Raw genomic sequence first — 6,134 nt, 5'->3', positions numbered from 1 at the left:
ACCTTTCCACCTGCTCATCTGCTCCCCTCCTCACCGTTCCATCTGCTCAACCTCTTACCTGCTTTCCCGTTCACCTGCTCGGCCTCGCCCTAAGCAGCAGCCTCGCGAGCCGCCCCTTGGCATCTCACACTCCACTTGGCGCCTTCCAGAACACGCGGGCGCTGTTTGGCTGGCCCCTACATGTTTATTTTTGCTCTCTCTCTCTCTTTTTATTTTTCTCTCTCTCTCTCCCCTTGGCTCTCCTATATATACACCACACACACACACACACGTACCCTTTCCCTGCCCTTCCACCGTCGCCACGCCCTTTGGTTTCCATAACATTTAACACCCTTCCTCTCTTCCCTCCCCTCCCATCCCCTCCGCTCTGCCTTAAACACACACACACACACACACACACACACACACACACACACACCTCATCACATATCCCTACCTTACCTGGCACTACACCTTTCCCTTACACACCCTACACCTCTGTTTACACTCCCCTCTTCCCCGCCTTCTACCTCCCCTCACATCCCCCTCCCTCACATGTAAGAACAATATTTAGCTAAGAATGCAACAAAGAGGAACGTCTGAAGGTTTTGTATAAGGGAAAGGATAATCTATTGTGGGTTTTGTTAGTGTTAAATGCTCTTCAGTTTCCCCTCAACACAAACAAACACACTCGTTCACTGTAGCGGGTAACACATGTAACACTCTTTTAACTCTATCGGCCGCGTTTAATCACACTCTTTTTCACTCTTTTTGATCGACTGCACGCACTCACTACCATGGCTGTTCTGTTCATACCATCTCATGCCTCTCATATCCGCTTCCCCTACATAGTTTCTCTCCCTGTTCTCTTCCATACATTTTCATTCTCACCCTTTCTCTATGTTCTGTCCGCGCACTTGTCTCATACCCGTTCTTCCATTTGTCTGTTATCTCTTCCACTTTCATGTCCGTCAACCCCACTCCCACTCCCTTTCTTTCCTTCTCCATCTTCCTCTCTTTCTCTCCCATGTTCACCCACTCCATACATCCCTACCTATCTTACCCACCTATCTGTTCTTCCCATACCTTGCCTTCTCTCCTCCATCTATCTCCCCCACTCCATACATCCCTACCTCTCCAACCCACCTATCTGTTCTTCCCATACCTTCCCTTCTCTCCTCCTTCACCTATCTCCCCAATCTATGAACCCTCCTTATCTATTCCTACCTCTACCAGTTTTCTCCTTTCCCTTATGTCTCCCCTCTCTGTATTCTCCTCCCTCCACACCCCTTCACACACCCCTTCCACACTTATACTCCAACACCCATTCACGTCAATTTCCACGCCTCCCTGTCGCTATTCCTCCCCCTCACACACCCCCTTGTCAACTCTCCTTTCCCCTTCTATCACCAGCCTTTCAACACCTGCACCCTCGATACACACCCATCCATGTCTCTCTCCACACTCATCCAGCTCCCCTTTTCGTCCCTCCCTCCCTGTCCCTATTCCTTCACACCCCTTGTCAACTCTCCCCTCCTATCACCAGCTTTTCAACGCCTAAGCCCTCCCACACACACCCATCCACGTCCCTTCCACCCATGCAGCCTCCATCATTCCCATCCATATCCCTCTCACTCTCTCCTCCATCTCCCTTTCCACCGCTCCTTGACCTTCCATACCTGCGACCCATCCCATTCACAGCCCTCTCAGTCTCCCCCTTTCCCCTTCCCTCCCTCCCAGTCTCACCCTATCCGCTTTCCCCTCCCTCACAGTGTCTCCCTTTTCCCTCCTCCTCCTCCTAGTCCTTCCATTCCCCTTCCCTCTCCCTTTCGCTTTCCCCCCTCCCATGCAGTCTCTTCCTCCCATCCCCCTCCCAGTTCTTTCCTTCCCCTTCCCTCTCACCCCACCTAACCCCCCCACCTGCCAGACACGGTTCAGTGGGGCTGCATTCGTCAGGGATAAAATAATCGCAGCGTGTGATGCTGTAGGCTAATTGATAGAGTGCAGGTCATCCGTTCACTGGCAGGGGGCGCGGCGCTCGGCAGAGAGAAGAGTGGTGTTGGAGGTGGCGGAAAATGTGGAGCGAGGGAGCGGGCGGGGAGTGAAAATAGTGGGAGAGTGTGATGGTGGGGTGGAGGAAGAGAGGGAGGACAGAGAAGGGGATGGAGGGTGAATGAGTACGATGGATAGTGAAAGGGAAAGAGGTGGATAGATTGATAGATGGATAATGTTGGAGGGGATAAAAAGAGAGTGAAAAGAAAAAGAGGGAACTAGAGGAAAAAGGAGAAGGAAAGTAAGTAAGATTAATTAAGAGAGTAAGAATGCATGCGAGAGATAGATGGATAGATAGATAGACGAATAGATAGACAGATGAAGAGAGGGAGAAACGAGGAGATAGAAGAATGGAGAGAAAGAATGTTAGAGCAAAAGGGTGGGAGGGTAAGAGATAGATAGATAGATAGACATATAGATAGGTAGACAGATAGATGGATGATGCCGGGTTGGATGAAAAAGAGGGTCAAAAGAGAATGGGTATAGAGAGAAAGGAAGAATAAAAGTTAAAAAGAATGAGAGTGAAAGGATAAGAAATAGACGGGTGAATAGACAGATTGATAGATAGATAGATAGACAAACAGATGGGTGATGTTGAAGTGGATGAAAAAGAGGGAGAAGAGTGACGGAGATTGAGGGAAAGGGAGAAAAGGAAGGAGTAAGAGGGAAAGAGATAGATAGATAGATAGATACATTGATGGAAATAGTGATGGTGCATGAGAGAGAGAGAGAGAGAGAGAGAGAGAGAGAGAGAGAGAGAGAGAGAGAGAGAGAGAGAGAGAGAGAGAGAGAGAGAGAGAGAGAGAGAGAGAGAGAGAGAGAGAGAGAGAGAGAGAGAGAGAGAGAGAGAGAGAGAGAGAGAGAGAGAGAGAGAGAGAGAGAGAGAGAGAGAGAGAGAGAGAGAGAGAGAGAGAGAGAGAGAGAGAGAGAGAGAGAGAAGAGAGAGAAAAAGAGAGAAGAAGAGAGAGAAAGAGAGAGAGAGACTGAGAGAGAGAGAGACAGAGAGAGACTGAGACTGAGAACTTCTCGTGAGTTTTGTTTCGGAGTTCGCGGCGGCGGCAGGTGGAACGCTAATTAACGGGGGGCGCTTTTTTCTTCCGATCTCCCTTTTTCTCTCTCTCTCTCTTTCTCTCCCTCTTCATCCTGTCGTGTTGACGTGCGGACGCTGGTCACCCGGGAGAAGAGGAGGAGGAGGAGGAGGAGGAGGAAGAGGAAACATGGAAACATGGAAATGCAGGCAACAGAAAGCCTATTGGCTCATTACGAGGTCGCCCGCTTGGGTGATTTAATCTGCTCGACCGCCACTTGGGGCTTGGTGAGCAGATGAAAGCAGCTCGATATTGAGGAGCAGATGGAAGCACCTCGTTACTCAGTTTACTCCCGACGCAACGAAATGATGGTCGATTCTATATATGGAGGAGTTGATGGTATTCGCATTTACTACTTCTGAGGGAAGATTGTTCCAGTGGCGGATGACTCGGTTTGAAAAGAAACTCCTTCCAATGTCTGTGTTACATCGAGTCGACTGAATGGGTAAACCGTTATTTCTAGTTCTTGAGTTGGTTTGCAGTTCAAAGAATTTGGAGTAATCGACGTTATTGAACTTTTTCATATACTTTAAGACTTGAATCATATCCCCTCCAGTGTAAAGAGATTGAGTCGCTTGAGTCGTTCCTCGTACGGTTGAGCCCTTAAGGCTGGAATCATCTTTGTGGCGCGTCGTTGAATCTTTTCCAGTAAAGCAATGTCCTTTCTGTAATTAGGAGACCAGAACTGTACTGCATACTCGAGGTGCGGTCTTACCATGGAATTATACAAGGATAGCATCATGTCTGGTGTTTTACACTCGGAAGTTCCTCGCCATTAACCCGAGCATAGTGTTGGCTTTGTTGTATACTTTTATACAGTGATTCGCGTGTTTCAGGTCACTGCTGATAGTGACTCCAAGATCCTTTTCCTCCTGCATCGCCAGCAGAGGTCTCCCATTCACGATGTATGTGTGGTTACTATTTTGAGACCCAATGTGCATGACTTTGCATTTGTCAACATTAAAAGACATTTGCCATTTTTCCGACCATTCGATAATGTGATTGAGGTCTTTCTGAATGATTTCGCAGCCGGTCTTTGTGAGGGCATCTCCACCCACCTTGGTGTCATCTGCAAATTTCGATTTTGTGGATTTCAGTCCTGATTCTAGGTCATTGATATATATGATAAAGAGGATGGGTCCCAGCACTGACCCTTGAGGCACTCCACTAGTGACTGGAAGCCAATCGGAAGGCTGTCCGTTGAGCAGTACTCATTGTTTTCTGTCGGTGAGCCAATCTCTTATCCACGCGATCAGATTGGCTCCAATGCCCGCCGAGTGCAGTTTCTTAAGGAGTCGCTCGTGCGGTACCTTGTCGAAGGCTTTCTGAAAGTCCATGTATATAACATCACTGGGGATGTGGGCATCCCAGTTATTATATGTACCTTGGAAGAAGTCTAATAAATTCGTTAGGCAGGAGCGCTTGTTTCTGAAGCCATGCTGGGTGTCGGAGATTATATTATTGTCTTCTAGAAATTCAACAAGTTTATCTCTTATAATCTTTTCGAGTATTTTTCCTGCCACTGATGTCAAACTTATGGGCCTGTAGTTTAATGCAACGCTTCTGTCTCCTCTTTTGAAAATCGGTGTTATGTTCATCATCTTCCAGTCTTCCGGGACCTTGTTCAGTTAAACTGACCGGTTGAATATGTTAGTGAGTGGTTGAAGTATTTGTTGTTTAAGCTCTTTTAATAACCGCGGGGACAAACTGTCGGGTCCCGTTGACTTGTTCGTGTCGAGTTTGTCCAAGTATTTTTTTACTTCTTGGTCGCATATTGAGTCAGTATCCAGCGGCGTGATCTCACTCGGCGGGTCAGGGCTCTCGGGAATGGTTTAGATGTCCTCGACTGTGAATATGGATGCGAAGAGGAGGAGAAAGAAAGGGAAAATAAGAAATGGAAAAGGGAGAAATTGACTAGTAACATATCTCAGTTTTTCTTCTCTCTTCCTTCCTCTGTTGTTGGCCTAAGGAGAGAGAAGGACGAGGAGGAGGAAGAGGAGGAGGTGGAGGAGGAGGAGGAGGAGGGAAGAGAAAATAAGAAGAGGAAAGAGAGGAATTGACGAGTAACATCTCTCAGTTTTTCTTCTTTCTCTTTTTTTTCCTCTCTTGTTGGCTTGGGGAAAGAGAAAGAAGAAGAGGAAGAGAAGGAGCAGGAGGAGAAAGAGAAGCAGAAGTAAAGGTAGGAAAAGACAGGTAACAGCTCCTCCTCTTTCTCACCTGTCTTTTTTATTTACCTGTGGACGCTGCAAAGTCACCTGGGAAAAAAAGAGGCAGAGGAGAGGAGGAAGAGGAGGAAGAGGAGGAGGAGGAAAAAGATGAGGCAAGGGAAGGGACAGGCAGGTAACATTGGGCAGGAAAGGACAGGTAGAAAGGTGTTGTTGACCCAAAAAAAAGAAGAAAAAAAATAACACCTGCAGCTGAATAGGAGGAGGAATGGACTTTGATGGACGGAGAGAGAGAGAGAGAGAGAGAGAGAGAGAGAGAGAGAGAGAGAGAGAGGGAGAGGGAGAGGGAGAAGGCAAAGACCGAATATAAGCGACAGAAAATGAGATGCAGGAAAATAAACAGGAAAAAGAAAAAAGAAGAAAAACAAGGAAGGAAAGGAAATGGAAGGAAAGGAAGAGAAGAAGGAGGAGGGAAAGGAAGAGGATGATGAGGGTGAAAAGGGAGATGAAGAAGGAGTGAAAGAAAAGGAAAAGGAAGAGAGAAAAGGAAGAGAAAGAAAAAGAGAAAGAAGAGGAAGAGAAAGTAAAGGAAGAGAAAGTAAAGGAAGAGAAAGTAAAGGAAGAGAAAGTAAAGGAAGAGAAAGTAAAGGAAGAGAAAGTAAAGGAAGAGAAAGTAAAGGAAGAGAAAGTAAAGGAAGAGGAAGGAAAGGAAAGCAGAAAGGAAAAGTAAGAGGCAGAAAACGAAGAGAAGAAATGAAAGAGTAGAAAGTAGAAGAGTAGAAAAAGTAAGAAAAGTAGAAAGAGGAAGAAAAGTAGAAAGAGGAAGAAAGTAAGAGGAACAGGAGGAGGA

Source organism: Eriocheir sinensis, chromosome 26 (genome assembly GCF_024679095.1).
Source record: "Eriocheir sinensis breed Jianghai 21 chromosome 26, ASM2467909v1, whole genome shotgun sequence".
In the NCBI taxonomy this organism is placed as follows: Eukaryota; Metazoa; Arthropoda; class Malacostraca; order Decapoda; family Varunidae; genus Eriocheir; species Eriocheir sinensis.
The sequence above is the reverse complement of the archived record's forward strand: the minus strand, read 5'-3'. Positions refer to the sequence as shown.